Genomic DNA, 15,969 nt, shown 5'->3' with positions numbered 1-15,969 from the left:
GAGACCCGGGTTCAATTCCCGCCTCAGGCGACTGACTGTGTGGAGTTTGCACGTTCTCCCCGTGTCTGCGTGGGTTTCCTCCGGGTGCTCCGGTTTCCTCCCACAGTCCAAAGATGTGCAGGTAAGGTGAATTGGCCATGCTAAATTGCCCGTAGTGTTAGGTAAGGGGTAAATGTAGGGGTATGGGTGGGTTGCGCTTCGGCGGGTCGGTGTGGACTTGTTGGGCCGAAGGGCCTGTTTCCACACTGTAAAGTAATCTAATCATGTAATCTAATCTAATCAAACACACTGTAGGGAGAGCAAACACACTATATGGACAGCAGACATACTGTAGGAACAGCAAAACACTGTAGGGTCAGCAAAAACACTGTACAGACAGCAAGGTGTGGCTGGGGGGTAAGGTAGCTGAAAGTGTGATAGATGGATGGAGGTGGGGATAATGGTGATAGGTTGGAGAGGAGGGTGGAGCGAATAGGTGGGAAGGAAGAAGGACAGGTAGGCCAGGTCATGAGGGCAGTGCTGAGCTGGAAGGTTGGAACCGGGTGAAGGTGGGGAAAGGGGAAATGAGGAAACTGGTGAAATCCACAATAATGCCATGGGGCTTCCCCCTCCCACTCTGCCGAGGATATGCAGGTCCTGGGCCTCCTCGATTGCCACTACCTGATGCCTGGAGAAAGAACACCTCATCTTCTGCCTTGGGACACTCCAACCTCATGGCATCAATGTGGACTTCACCAGTTTCCTAATTTCCCCTCCCCCCCCCATTTATCCCAGTTCCAACCTTCCAGCTCAGTACCGCCCTCATGATCTGTCCTACCTGTCCATCTTCCTTCCCACCTATCCACTTTTTTCTGAACTCTTTCAAGTTTCACAACATCTTTCCGACAGGAAGGAGACCAGAATTGCACACAATATTCCAATAGTGGCCTAACCAATGTCCTGTACAGCCACAAAATGACCTCCCAACTCCTGTACTCAATACTCTGACCAATAAAGGAAAGCATACCAAACGCCTTCCTCACTATCCTGTCTGCCTATGACTCCACTTTCAAGGAGCTATGAACCTGCATTCTAAGGTCTCTTTGTTCAGCAACACTCCCTAGGACCTTACCATTAAGTGTATAAGTCCTGCTAAGATTTGCTTACCCAAAATGCAGCACTTCACATTTATCTAAATTAAACTCCATCTGCCACTTCTCAGCACATTGGCCCATCTGATCAAGATCCTGTTGTAATCTGAGGCAACCTTCTTCACTGTCCACTACATGTCCAATTTTGGTGTCATCTGCAAACTTACTATTAGATTAGATTACTTACAATGTGGAAACAGGCCCTTCGGCCCAACAAGTCCACACCGACCCTACGAAGAGCAACCCACCCAGACCCATTCCCCTACATTTACCCCCTCACCTAACACTACGGGCAATTTAGCATGGCCAATTCACCTAACCTGAACATTTTGGACTGTGGGAGGAAACCGGAGCACCCGGAGGAAACCCACGCAGACATGGGGAGAATGTGCAAACTCCACACAGACAGTTGCCCGAGGCGAGAATTGAATGCAGGTCTCTGGCGCTGTGAGGCAGCAGTGCTAACCACTGTGACACCGTGTCGCCTCTTATGCTCACATCCAAATCATTTTTATAAATTATGAAAAGTAATGGACCCAGCACCAGTGGTGCGCCACTGGTCACAGGCCTCCAGTCTGAAAAACAATCCTCCACCACCACCCTCTCTTTTCCACCTTTGAGCCAGTTCTGTATCCAAATGGCTAGTTCTCCCTGTATTCCGTGAGATCCAACCTTACTTATCAGTTTTCCATGGGGAACCTTGTCGAACACCTTACTGAAGTCCATATAGATCACATCTACTGCTCCGCCCTCATCAACCCTCTTTGTTACTTCTTCAAAAAAGTCAATCAAGTTTGTGAGACATGATTTCCCACACATAAAGCCATGTTGACTGTCCCTAATTAGTCCTTGCCTTTGCAAATACATGTACATCCTGTCCCTCAGGATTCCCTCCAACAACTTGCCCACCACCAACGTCAGGCTCACTGGTCTATAGTTCCTTGGCTTGTCTTTACCGCCCTTCTTAAACAGTGGCACCACGTTTGCCAACCTCCAGTCTTCCAGCACCTCACCTGTGACTATCGATGAATACAAATATCTCAGCAAGGGGCCCAGCAATCACTTCTCTAGCTTCCCTCCGAGTTCTAGGGTACACCTGATCAGGTCCTCGGGATTTATCCGCTTCTATGCATTTCAAGACATCCAGCGCTTCCTCCTCTGAAATATGGACATTTTTAATATGTCACCATCTATTTATCTACATTCTATATCTTGCATGCCCTTTTCCAAAGTAAATACTGATGCAAAATACTCCTTTAATATCTGCCCCATCTCCTCACAAGGCCGCTTTGCTGATCTTTGAGAGGCCCTATTCTCTCCCTAGTTACTCTTTGGGTATTTGTAAAAACCCTTTGGATTCTCCTTAACTCTATTTGCCAAAGTTATCTCATGTCCCCATTTTGCTGTCCTGATTTCCCACTTAAGTATACTCCTACTGCCTTTGTATTCTTCTCAGGATTCACTTGATCTATCCTGTCTGTACCTGACATATGCTTCCTTTTTCTCAACCAAACCCTTCAATTTCTTTAGTTATCCAGCATTCCCTATACCTACCAGCCTTTCCTTTCACCCTGACAGGAATATACTTTCTCTGGACTCTTGTTATCTTATTTCTGAAGGCTTCCCATTTTCCAGCCGTCGCTTTACCTGCGAACATCTGCCCCCAATCAGCTTTCGAAAGTTCTTGCCTAATACCGTCAAAATTGGCCTTCCTCCAAAAGCACCTGCTGTGCTTTTCCAGCACCATACTCTTGACTGTGACCATGAAGTGACATTGAAGGTGTAACAATGTTATTTGACCCCACACAGAGAAAATAACGAATAGATCCACGGATAAAGGCATAAAGTTATGCAAAGGTTCACAATCATTTATAAACCATTGTCAACTGTGCCACCAAAGTGCCCTTAATAGGTTTTCTTCCTTCTCTCGCTCCCACTACATCTTTGTGTACTCCCTGGTTCTGCAGCTGGGGTGGAAGGAGCCTGCTCAGCAGAGAAGCCCATTGACTCTGGATAGCGCACAGTCAGTATATTTCCCATCTGCCTCAGTTTATAAGAAAAAGGCAGATGGGTTACAGTCAGGGGATTGAAAGGGAACAGGCACAGTGCAGGGATCCCCTATGGCCGTTCCCATTGTTTTGAATACTGTTGGTTGGGGGGGGTGACGTACCAGGGGTAAGCCATATGGTACAGGTCTCTGGCACAAAAGAGAAGAGGGGAGAGGAGAGAGCATTAATCATTGGGGACTTTGTAGTTAGGGGGACATATAGGAGCTCCTGTGAGATCAAGAGAGACTCATGGTTGGAATGTTACCTCCCAGGTGCCGGGGTTCATGATGTCTTGGATCATGTTTTTGGGATTCTTGAGGGGAAGGGGGAGCAGCCCCAAGTCTTGTTCCACATAGGCACCAACGACATAGGTAGGAAAAGGGGTGGGGATTTAAGGCAGAAATTCAGGGAATAGGGTGGAAGCTTAGAGCTAGAACAAACAGAGTTTTTAGTTTCTGTTTTGTTACCTGTGTCACGTGCTAGCGAGGTGAGGAATAGGGAGAGATAAGAGTTGAAAGTGTGGCTACAGGGATGGTGCAGGATGAGGATTTCAGATACCTGGATAATTGCGGCTCATTTTGGGATAGATGGGACCTCTACATACAGGATGGTCAACCCCTGAACCAGAGGGGTACCAATATCTTGGGTGGGGGGGGGGGGGGGGGGGGGGGGTGGATATTTGCTAATGCTCTTCAGGAGGGTTTAAACTAATTCAGCAGGGCATTGGGAACCTAAATTGTAGTTCCAATGTCCAGGAGGTTGAAGGTAGGGAGGTCAGAAATATGGTTTCAAGGTGGCAAGAAGGCACTGGCAAGCAGAAAGGTGATTTAAAGTGTGTCCACTTCAACGCCAGAGCATCCGGGAAGCCTGGGTTGGTATCTGGGACTTTGCTGTCGTTGCCATTTGGATACATGGATAGAGCAGGGACAGGAAGTGCTGTTGCAGCTTCTGAGATTTAAATGTCTCAGTAAGAACAGAGAAGGGATAAAAGACGGGGAGATGTGGCATTGTGAGTCAAGGACAGTATTACAGTGGCAGAAAGGATGATTTAGCACTCATCTATTGAGGTAGTATGGGCTGAGTTTAGAAACAGGAAAGGAGTGGTCACCCTGTTGGGAGTTTTCTATAGGCCTTCGAATAGTTCCAGAGATGTAGTGGAAAGGATAGCAAAGATGAATCTGGATTGGAGTGAGAACAGGGTAGTTGTTATGGGGGAGTTTAAATTTTCAAATATTGACTGGAAATACTACTGTTCAGTACTTTAGATGGGTCAGTTTTTGTCCAATATGTGCAGGAGGGTTTCCTAACACAATATGTAGACAGGCCAACAAGAGGCTAGGCCACATTGGATTTGGTACTGGGAAATGAATCTGGCCAGGTGTTAGATTTGGAGGTAGGTGAGCACTTTGGTGATAGTGACCACAATTCAGTTATGTTCACATTAGCGATAGAAAGGGATAGATATATACCACAGGGCAAGAGTTATAGCTGGGAGAAAGGCAATTGTAATGAGATTAGGCAAGATTTAGGATGCATAGGATGGGGAAGGAAACTGCAGGGGATGGGCACAATTGAAATGTGGAGCTTATTCAAGGAACAGCTAATGTGTGTCCTTGATAAGTATGTACCTGTTAGGCAGGGAGGAAGTAGTCGAGTGAGAGAGTTATGATTTACTAAAAAAGTTGAATCTCTTGTCAAGAGGAAGAAAAAGGCTTATGTTAGGATGAGACGTGAAGGCTCAGTTAGGGCACTTGAGAGTTACAACCTAGCTAGGAAGGACCTAAAGATAGAACTAAGAAGAGCCAGGAAGGGACATGAGAAGTCATTGGCAGATAGGATCAAGGAAAACCCTAAAGCTTTTTATAGGTATATCAGGAATAAAAGAATGACTAGATTAGGGCCAATCAAGGATAGTAGTGGGAAGTTGAGCATGAAATCTGAGGAGATAGGGGAAGCGCTAAATGAATATTTTTTGTCAGTATTCACACTGGAAAAAGGCAATGTTATCAAGGAGAATACTTAGATACAGGCTATTAGACTGGATGGGATTGAGGTTCACAAGGAGGCAGTGTTAGCAATTCTGGAAAGTGTGAAAATAGATAAGTCACCTTGGCCAGATGGGATTTAGATTAGATTAGATTCCCTACAGTGTTGAAACAGGGCTTTCGGCCCAACAAGTCCACATCGAACCTCCGAAGAGTAACCCACCCAGACATAGCTTTAAATTGAGGGGTGATTGATCTAGGACAGATGTCAGAGGTAGTTTCTTTACTCAGAAAGTAGTAGGACCGTGGAACGCCCTGTCTGTAACAATAGTCAACTCACCAACTTTAAGAGCATTTAAATGGTCATAGGATAAACATATGGATGAAAATGGAATAGTGTAGGATAAATTAGCTTCAGATGGATTCCACAGGTCGGTGCTGTAATGTTCTATGTTCTATGTTCTGTGGTCTATAACACTTACTTACAACCTTCTTTCTCTTTTGGATTTGGCAGGGATAGGCAGATTGTCCACTGTGGCTGTAGTAAAGAGGTTTGCTCTTCACCACATCTCCTCTATCACCTTTCAGGAGAAGCTTTCAGATACTGTCACGTCAGGGCATATTTCATTGACTTTAGAGTCGGGGCACCTGCTCTTCAGTGCCACATCTCAATAGCTAGATGAAGAGAAAGTTTTTCAGGCCATTGGCACCTGCAGGACTGCCAGTGACCAGGTACCTGCTGAGCCCGTGGCTGGGAGCATCAGCAATTAGAATTCATACAACGGTACAAGTTGGCAGAGGAGCAGCAGGCATCCTGGGTGCCAGGCATCCTGATACAAAGGCTGCACAATTGTAGTAACATAATTGGGACAGTCAGACATACCTTTGCTAACTTTTATAGTTGCGCCATCGAGAGCATTCTGTCTGGATGTATCACTACTTGGTGTGGCAACTGTACCATTCAAGATCGGAGATGGTTACAGAGAGTGGTGAACTCAGCCTGGACAATCACAAAGGCCAACCTGCCATCTATAAAATCCATCTACCAGGCCTGCTGTCAAGGAAAGGCCACCAGCATTCTCAAAGATCCATCCCACCCTGGCAATGTTTTTCTACAACCTCTACCATTGGGGAGAAGATACAGAAGCCTGAACACACACACCAGCTGGTTTCGAAATAGTTTCCACCCTACTGTTTTTAGAATACTAAATGGACTCACAAACTCTTAACATTTGCCTGTGTCTGTGTTTTTGTTTTGGCTCCTGTTTACCTGTTATTTACTTATCTATACTACTTAACTTTGTGATCTGCCTGTATTGCTCACATGACAAAGCTTTTCACTATGCCTCAGTACACAAGACAATAAATTCAATTCAATTCAATTCAATTCAATTCAAAAGTATAGCTGCCTCCATGGACAGGTCAATAGCTGCCATGGAGAGTTCTGGGTCCAGCATTCTCAGACTCTTCTGGATATCCACACAGATCTGCACTCCATCGTTCTCGCCATCGGTACTCAACACCAAAGGCAAGGTGACAGGGTGGTAAGGGACCTTGACTTCATTCCAGGCATCCCTTCCTGAAAAACATACAATGCTGTGTCAGTTGGCAACCAATCAAAGCAGGAACCATATGAAATCCCTCAGAAATCTGCTCTCAACACACTCTGGAAGTGGCCAGGCCCTTCACCTCCACTCTACCTGTCACGGTCTTCATGGTGGTACTTAAAGCCAAAGAGGCTGCACTTGCCTCTGGCGTGGACACAGTCAGCATGGCTGAGCCCTCTGCACTCAAAAACCCATGGTGCTGCCATTAGACAGTGGGTCCACAAATATGGTCACGGAATTGGCCATCACTTCCACACTGGAAAGGATGAGCTCAAAGCTCTATGGACAGATATTTGCAAGAATAGTGCCAGAACCTTCAAAGTTCCTCGACAGCGATTGTAGGTTTACTTGTAGACCTGCCAATGCACCAAACCTTTCTGTGCGCACTTCCATCTATCTTTATCAGTATGTTGCTCCATTCCAGCACAACTCAAATGCAACATTATCCCCTGACTTGTCTGCAGGCCACTCTTTCTAATTCTCTCACCCTGTGCAGATTCCCTTGAGCTACCCTCTGAAGCATACACTGTGGAAATATCTGAGCTGGTGACAGGGAGAGATACATGGCAGTAACAGAGATGGCTATTGGTTTTATTGTTCACTAAAGTCCTAGATGCCCTGTGGTCTGTGCTATGCCATTGGCAGATTGCACTTCCAACTAGTTACAGGACAAAAACATTATAAGCTAAAAGATATAGGAACAGGTCTAACAGCGCATGTTGTGAGATAACTCACTTCAGCACAATCTGGGCCATATGCGCAAACGTCATGTGTTTATTACTTGGTTTGAAGTTCAAGTTTTAAAACTTGAGAGAGTAATGATTGATATGTAACATATTTGCGGAAGAAAGTCAAGAGGTAATTCCTCATCCAAACTCAAAAATGTTTTGATTGAAAGAATAGATGATCAAGTCAAAGATCAATTACCTACAACATGTAAGTGAGTAATTACCTTCACTTTAAACTCTGTTACTTCCTTAAAGTAATAATTTTTTTTAGATTAGATTCCCTACAGTATGGAAACAGGCCATTGTATTTTTAATAAGTGGGCGGCACGGTGGCACAGTGGTTAGCACTGCTGCCTCGCAGCGCCAGAGACCCGGGTTCAATTCCCGACTCAGGCGACTGACTGTGTGGAGTTTGCACGTTCTCCCCGTGTCTGCGTGGGTTTCCTCCGGGGGCTCCGGTTTCCTCCCACAGTCCAAAGATGTGCAGGTCAGGTGAATTGGCCATGCTAAATTGCCCGTAGTGTTAGGTAAAGGGGTAAATGTAGCGGTATGGGTGGGTTACGCTTCGGCGGGTCGGTGTGGACTTGTTGGGCCGAAGGGCCTGTTTCCACACTGTAAGTAGTCTAGTCTAATCTGATCAATTGATAATTTCTTCAATGCAACACAACAGATTTGAAGGAGAGTGCAGGCAGATTGAGATATGCAGAGAAGGAAAGAGAGCAGGAAATAAACAGAGAAAAAAGGAGAAGGATAAATATAAATCAAAAACTTTTTGAGCGTGAACTTTTTTTATTTATCATGGGCGTCACTGGCTAGGCCAATATTTATTACCCATCTCTAGTAAGAAGCTGGTGGTGATCTGTCTTCTTAATGCTGGGTGGGTATACCTACACTGCTGTTAGGAAGGGAGCTCCCAGGATTTTGACTCAGCAACAATGAAGGAAAAACAATATTGTTCTAAGTCAGGACAGTATGTGGTTTGAAAGAGAACTTGTAGATGGTGTGATGTTCCTATGAATCTGTTGCTCTTCCTTCTGTGTGGCAGAAGTTGCAAGTTGGTGTTGGAGCCATGGTAAGTTGTCACAGTGCATTGTGTAGATAGCATGCACTGCTGCCACTGCGTGTAGGTGGTGGAGGGAGTGAATGCTGAAAATGATCGATAGGATGCTAATCAATTTCCATAGTCGTACTATAAAATGGAATTTTGGCAGAGATGTTACAAGAGCCTCCGAAATTACAATGACAGTGGGAGATCTTTATAGAAATTGAACTGGTCATTCTGAAACTTAAAGCTGTTTTCCCATTTGCTCTTGAGACAACAACTACAGTTCGACATGGGAATTTCAGCTTTTGATGTTTGGTGCTTACTGGAAGCCTAGATAACAAATATATATATATATATATATATATATGTGTACCACACACTCACATATATATGTGTGTGTGTATGTATACATATATATAAATAATATATTTTTACTTAGTCTTATTCTATACTAAAAAGCTGCATTGTTAGATACTTTCTTACATGGAAATTGCGTAGTTACAAACAGTAGTTAGCAAAACTAGTTTATTGAGTCCCTAGGTCATTTACAAGGCTATAAACTGTTTTCTGATGCAATTGTGTTACCACATCCTTTGATTGCACTGCCTGTGGAGGAAAATAGTTGTCAAGGTCGGATTTAATCAGCAGTTTTATTCGGTCACTTTGATAAGAATTGAAAGCTAATGAAATACCCAATTCATAAACATTCCCTCGACTATTCAAATTTATCAGAGCTGTCATATTTTATCACTCCATCAGACTTATTTTTAAAACTACTTGCAAATCAAATAGTGATAAAAAGGTGTTTTTGGATTGTGCACAAATTTTTAATTATTTTCTATCTCTCTGTTTGAAATAGTTGAGTGCTTGAACCCTGACAATCTATTATTTCCAGTGTTGGTAAGCAACAATGGGAAATAGATTTAAAATCAGCCATCTACTGGAAAATCAGCTATTGCCTTTGCAGTATGGCTAAGGAAGGCAACTCAACTAGTCATCATAGTTATGTGATTAGATGTCATAGAACATAGAACATAGAAAAATACAACTCAGTACAGGCCCTTTGGCCCTCGATGTTGAACCGATCCAAGCCCACCTAACCTACACTAGCCCACTATCCTCCATATGCCTATCCAATGCCCGTTTAAATGCCCATAAAGAGGGAGAGTCCACCACTGCTACTGGCAGGGCATTCCATGAACTCACGACTCGCTGAGTAAATAAATGTCATTGAGAAACCAAATCTATTGCGCATTTTTGTTGGGTGAAAACCTTTAGGGGCTGAATCTTACCAGGATTTAGCGAGGTGTCATTTTGGCAGGTTTCAAAGAGAGTTTCCCTCCATGATGCCTAGTGATTTTCCAAACTCACTCCATTACCCAAACACCTATAGCACCCTGTTCGTCCCATGCCCCCACTTGTCAGAGGTCGAATTTCTCTCCACAGCTGGGATATCCCATGAACCCTGGAGCCGACACGAACTTGGAACCCAAGCCATGCACCTGGTTCAGTATTAGCAGTCTGGAGTTGCCCTTCACCATGTAGGTAGTAGGACAGCAACCACAAATCACCATTTCCAAGGGTACACAGGTGACATGGCTGTCACTCCATTGCATGTACAAGTGCACAGTCTTCCAGCTACTGCTGTTTAAGAACCAAGTCATACAGCTTCCCTCCCGATAAGCACAACCATCTTATAAGTGCTATCCTTCCCTGAATGCACAGTGTAGCCCAGCATTTCCTCATTGTTCAATGTGGGACAATCACATACAGGTGTCACAAAGCTAGTCCCTTTTTTTTCTAAAAGCTGTTCCTTGGCTCAAGGATACTCTGCCCTTGATTTTTTTCAGAGGGTAATAAACCAGGCTGGGCTCCGATCAGTCTGGTTTGGTACAGAGATGAAAAGGATTTTGAGAGGCCTTTTGTTTATATGTAAACAGATGAGACTTCAGGCCAAAGTGGTCATGTTTTAGAAGCGACCTGTATAATGAAAGGAGAGTGGTCAGCTCTTTAGCTGAGCTGTGCATTTCTGGTTCAGTCTTGAACTGGTGAGAAGTTCAACAGGGAGCAGTGTGGAAACTTTCTCTTTCTCTTTCTGCCCTTCAACTTCAACCTGTAAGCATGTGTTCCATTTAAACTGGTTTTTAAAGGAAGTTTGCTTATTGGGACTGTTGTGTATATTCAGAACAGCATAATTAAGTCTAGTTGGATAGGTTGAGTTCTGTAGGGGTTCTTTATTCTGTTCTTTGTGTTTTGTTGTGTAATTTTGTGAATAAATTTTAGTCTGTTTTAAAATCTAGTAGTCAACTTAGCTAACTAACTCCGGGCACTTTTTACTGTACACTTGTCGGAACAAATTGCAAAGTTATGGTCTGGACTGCCTGCTTGAGAATATTTTGAGTTGTCTGGCCGAGTCCATAACAGATTGGAGGCTCTTTGCGGGATTTTAAACAGCGAGTGATAGGCGCTAGTCTCTTTATTCTGGTTGTTGGTTTGGTTGGGTAGACAAAGATTGGGATAGTAATGGCTCTTTCAGTCGCCAAACGTTTTCTGGATCTGGATGCGGTGATTTTGGAAGTTTTGCAAAACGTGAATAAGACCTAGTTGCAAGAATTAACCGAGAAACTGCAATTGGACCTGCCTGCTTCTGTGAGGAAAGGAGAGATAAATACAGCAGTTGCTCAGCATTTAAACTTGCTGGAGAAACCATCAGAATCTATAGAGATGGCAAGAATTCAATTGTAAATGAAGCAGCTTGAGTTAGAGGCAAGTGATAAGGAAAGAGTAGCTGAAATGAAACAGTTTGAGTTACAATTTAAAGCAAAAGGGAAAAAGAGAGGGCAGCTGAACAGAGAGAAAAAGAGAGAGCAACAGAAGAGAGAGAAAAATAAAGAGCTTTTGAACTTCAAAAACTGATGCTTAAAAAGGAAAGTCAGCGCAAAAGGCTGGCGATAAAGGCTGAATTAGGCTTAGTGAGGAAGGGACTGAGGATGAGCAAGCCCCTGGTAGTCAGAAACCCAGTGAGGAACTGTATAAGTATGTTCAAGCATTGCCTAAATTTGATGAGAAGGATGTGGAAGCCTTTTTCATCTCATTTGAAAAGGTGGCTAAATGCAGTGGCCAGTGGCAATGTGGATTTTGTTGATCCAAATGAAACTTGTAGGTAAGGCTAGTGAGGTATTCGTATTCCCATCAGAGGAGGTATTTGGGGAGTATGAGGATACGGAAAAAGCCATTTTATGTGCATATGAGCTTGTACCAGAAACCTATAGACAATGTTTCAGAAATCTAAGGAGGGACCCTGGTCATACCTGGTCTTGAGTTTGAAAGGATCAAACAGAGTAATTTCGATAGATGGATAAAAGCTTTAAAAATTGGGCATACCTATGATGCCCTTAGAGAGGTAATTATTTTGGAGGAACTACCTGAAGTAATGCGAACTTGTGTGAAAAAGGAAGAGTTAAAACAGCAAAGTTAGCAGCTGAAGTGGCCGATGATTCTGAGCTGGTCCAGAAAACACGGTTTGGTTTCCCAAATAAATTTCAGTCCATTAGGGATAGAAACTGGGGCAAAGGGAAAAGTAGACCTCAGTGAAGATCATAATGATAACTTACTACAGGGTAAAAAAGAAACCCTTGAGGGGGGCAAACAAGTTAAAATGCTCCAGTGTTTTCCTTGAAATAAAGTGGGCCACATGAAACCACAGTGTTGGTGAGCTAGGAGAAAGCCGGATGTAGAAAAACCAGACAAGCCTGGACTAGTAACAAACAGCACAAGGGAAGTTAGACAACTGCCTCAGAGTGTACAAGATGATCAGAGGTTGATTAAGAAGGAAGTGCCAGATTTGCTTAAAAAATTATACATGCAAGGGTAAAGTTTATTCACAAAGGTCAGGAGCAGTAGGTAAGGAGGTTACAATATTAAGGGACACAGGATCCTCTCAGTCGTTAATGCTGAAGGATGAGGAGGACTATTGCCAGAAAAGCTACTGGTAACAAGAATTCATGGTTAGACAAAAAGTGCTCAGTTATGTAAAGTGAAGCTAAAGAGTCCAGAGAAGAGTGGAGAATTTGTGGCAGGAGTACTGGACAAACTCTTAGTTCCAGGAATACAATTTGCCCTTGTAAATGATATCGCTGATTCACCGGTAGACGTGCTGCCTACTCTAGTTGAAAAGCCAGTGGAGATGCAGGCAATTGAAGATATGAAGAATGTTTATCTAGGAATTTTCCCTGATTGTGTGGTCACATGATCTCAGAGGCATGAGCTGAAGCAGGAGAGATCAAAAGGCACAGATAAGGAAGCTGACATAGCTTTATCAGGGACTTTTTTTGATCAGATAAGTGGGACAGAGCAGGAGCAAATAGGTAAACATGCCAGTATCTTTAGCTCTGCTAAGCTGATTGAATTACAGCAGAAAGCTGAGGAGTTGAAACAGTTATATCAAAAGACATTTACTGAGAAAGGAAATGAATGCATTCCTGTGTGTTATTACTGTACAAATGATGTCTGAATGAGGAAATGGAGACCGCCACACATTCAAGCAGATTAGACATGGGCAGAGATTCATCAAATTGTTTTGCCAGTAGGGTATAGAAAGGAGGCGCCGCTAGTGGTGCATGAGCTACCACTTGGAGGTCATTTAGGAGTGAGGAAAACATAGGCTAAAATACAAAGACATTTTTACTGACCTGGATGTAATTGAATTTTGCCAGACGTGTCATACGTATCAGCTAATCAGAAAATCACAGGCAGTGATGAAACCTGCATCTTTAATACCTATTCCAGCATTTGAGGAACCTTTCACAAGAGTCTTGAATGATTGCATAGGTCCTTTACCTCAACCAAAAAGTGGGAATAAGTATTTATTAACAATAATGGATGTGTTGACTAGATTTCCAGAGGCAATCCCATTAAACAACATCACAGCTAAAAGTGTTGGAAAGGAACTACTTCATTTATTACTCAATACTCAATAGAGATCCAGTAAGATCAAAGATCAAACTTCACATCCAAACTATTCAAGGAGGTTATGGATAACGTGGGAATAAAGCAATTCAAATCTACTGTACACCATCCAGAATCACAGAGAGTGCTAGAGAGATGGCATCAAACACTAAAGACCATGTTGAGGGTTTATGGTCAGGCTTATCTAGATGGTTGGGATAAGGAAATTCCATTTGTACTTTTTGCGATCAGATGAATTGACCAAATTCAGTCCATTTCAATTATTTTTGGGCATGAAGTAAGAGGACCATTAAAATTGATTAAGGAGAAATTAATCAGTCAGAATTCAGAGACCACCCATTTAGACTAGGTGTCAAACTTTAGAGAACAATTGAATAGACTTGGAGAGTTGGCTAGACAGCATTTAAAAGTTCCACAGCATACAATGAAACAGGAAAGCAGGTAAGAAATCACAAAATTGCAATTTTGCAATTGGGGATAAGGTATTGTGTTACTTCCAGTGACAGAGGAGCCTGTCAAAGCAAGGTTTGGTGGACCGTATCAAATTGACAGGAAACTGAGTGAGGTGAACTACTTGATAAGGACTCCAGACAGGAAGAAATCTCACCAAGTGTGTCATGTGAATATGCTCAAAAGGTATTTTGATTGGGAAGGAAAGGAAGAGAAGATGTTAATGATGACAGCACAGAATGAAGAACCAAGTTCAGAGGGTTCTGAATTGGACATTCCTCAAATCAAATTGGACAATGAGGAAGTTGTCAAAAATTGGGATAAATTATTGAGTTACCTCCCACAAGAAAATTGAAACGACTTGCAAAAGTTATTACTATCACATGGGGAGATACATGGAAATAAGCTGGGAGTATTAACCTAATTGTGCATATTGTAGATGTAGGAGATGCTGTTCCGATGAAGCAACATCCTTGATCCAGAAGGAAATAGAGTGCATGCTCCAAGATGGCATAATCAAAGTGAGTTTACAGTGACTGGAGCTTGTCCATAGTCATGGTGCCAAAGCCAGATGGTACCCAATGGTTACGTGTGGACTATCGCAAAGTCAACACTTTTACAAAGACTGATGCATATCCATTTCCACAGTTGGAGGACTGTGTTGAAAAAGTGGGATAAGCAACTTACATTTCTCAGTTGATCTTGCTCAGAGGCTACTGGCAAGTACCTCTGTCAGAGAGAGTAAAGGCAATTTTGGCTTTCATAACACCAAAAGGACTATATCTGTTCAAAGTCATACCATTTGGTATGAAAAATGCTCCAGCCACATTTCAGAGACTGACTAATAAGGTCTTTGCCGGATTACCCAACTGTGTGGTGCATATTAATGACCTGGTGATTTTTAGTCACTCATGGAAGGAACATTTACAGCATTTGTCAGACTTGTTCGATCAACTTCGGAAGGCAGGCTTGGTGGTAAACCTAGCTAAAAGTGCATTTGCCAAAGCCCAAGTCACCTTCCTGGGCCATGTTATTGGACATGGACAAACGGCCACACAGGATGCGAAAATGAAAGTAATTGGGGAATTTCCCACACCATCGACAATAAAAGGAGTACTACCGTCCCTGAGGTTGAGAGGATTTTACCAAAAGTTTTCGCCAAACTTTAGCAATGTGGCTACTGCACTCACTGAATTGTTAAAAAAAGGGCAAGAAGCTTCAGTGGACAGTGGACTTTCAAAAGGCATTTGACAGCCTAAACATTGTGGTAAAAACAATGACTGCAGATGCTGGAAACCAGATTCTGGATCAGTGGTGCTGGAAGAGCACAGCAATTCGGATGCTGCCTGAATTGCTGTGCTCTCCCAGCACCACTGATCCAGAGCCTAAACATTGTGTTAACTACTGCCCCAGTATTAGCCACACCAGATTACACGAAGCCTTTCGAAGGTAAGACCACTCCCTCCGTGACTCCCACGTTAGGTCCACACCGCTCACCAACGCAACCTCCACTCCCGGCACCTTGCCCTGCAACCGCAAGAAATGCAAAACTTGCGCCCACACCTCCTCCCTCATTCCTGAAGAAGGGCCTGTGCCCGAAACGTCGAATCTCCTGTTCCCTGGATGCTGCCTGACCTGCTGTGCTGTTCCAGCAATAAAGTTTCAACTTTTCTCCAAGGCACCAAGGGACACTTCCATATCCGCCACAAATTCACCTGCACCTCCACACACATCATCTATTGCATCCGCTGCACCCGATGTGGCCTCCTCTATATTGGGGAGACAGGCCGCCTACTTGTGGAACGTTTCAGAGAACACCTCTGGGACACCCGGACCAACCAACTCAACTACCCCGTAGCCCAACACTTTAACTCCCCCTCCCACTCTACCAAGGACATGGAGGTCCTTGGACTCCTCCATTGCCAGACCATGGCAACACGACGGTTGGAGGAAGAGTGCCTCATCTTCTGCCTGGGAACCCTCCAACCACAAGGGATGAACTCGGATT

The sequence above is a fragment of the Chiloscyllium plagiosum genome, chromosome 11 (genome assembly GCF_004010195.1).
Source record: "Chiloscyllium plagiosum isolate BGI_BamShark_2017 chromosome 11, ASM401019v2, whole genome shotgun sequence".
NCBI lineage: Eukaryota > Metazoa > Chordata > Chondrichthyes > Orectolobiformes > Hemiscylliidae > Chiloscyllium > Chiloscyllium plagiosum.
Note: the sequence above shows the minus strand (reverse complement) of the source record.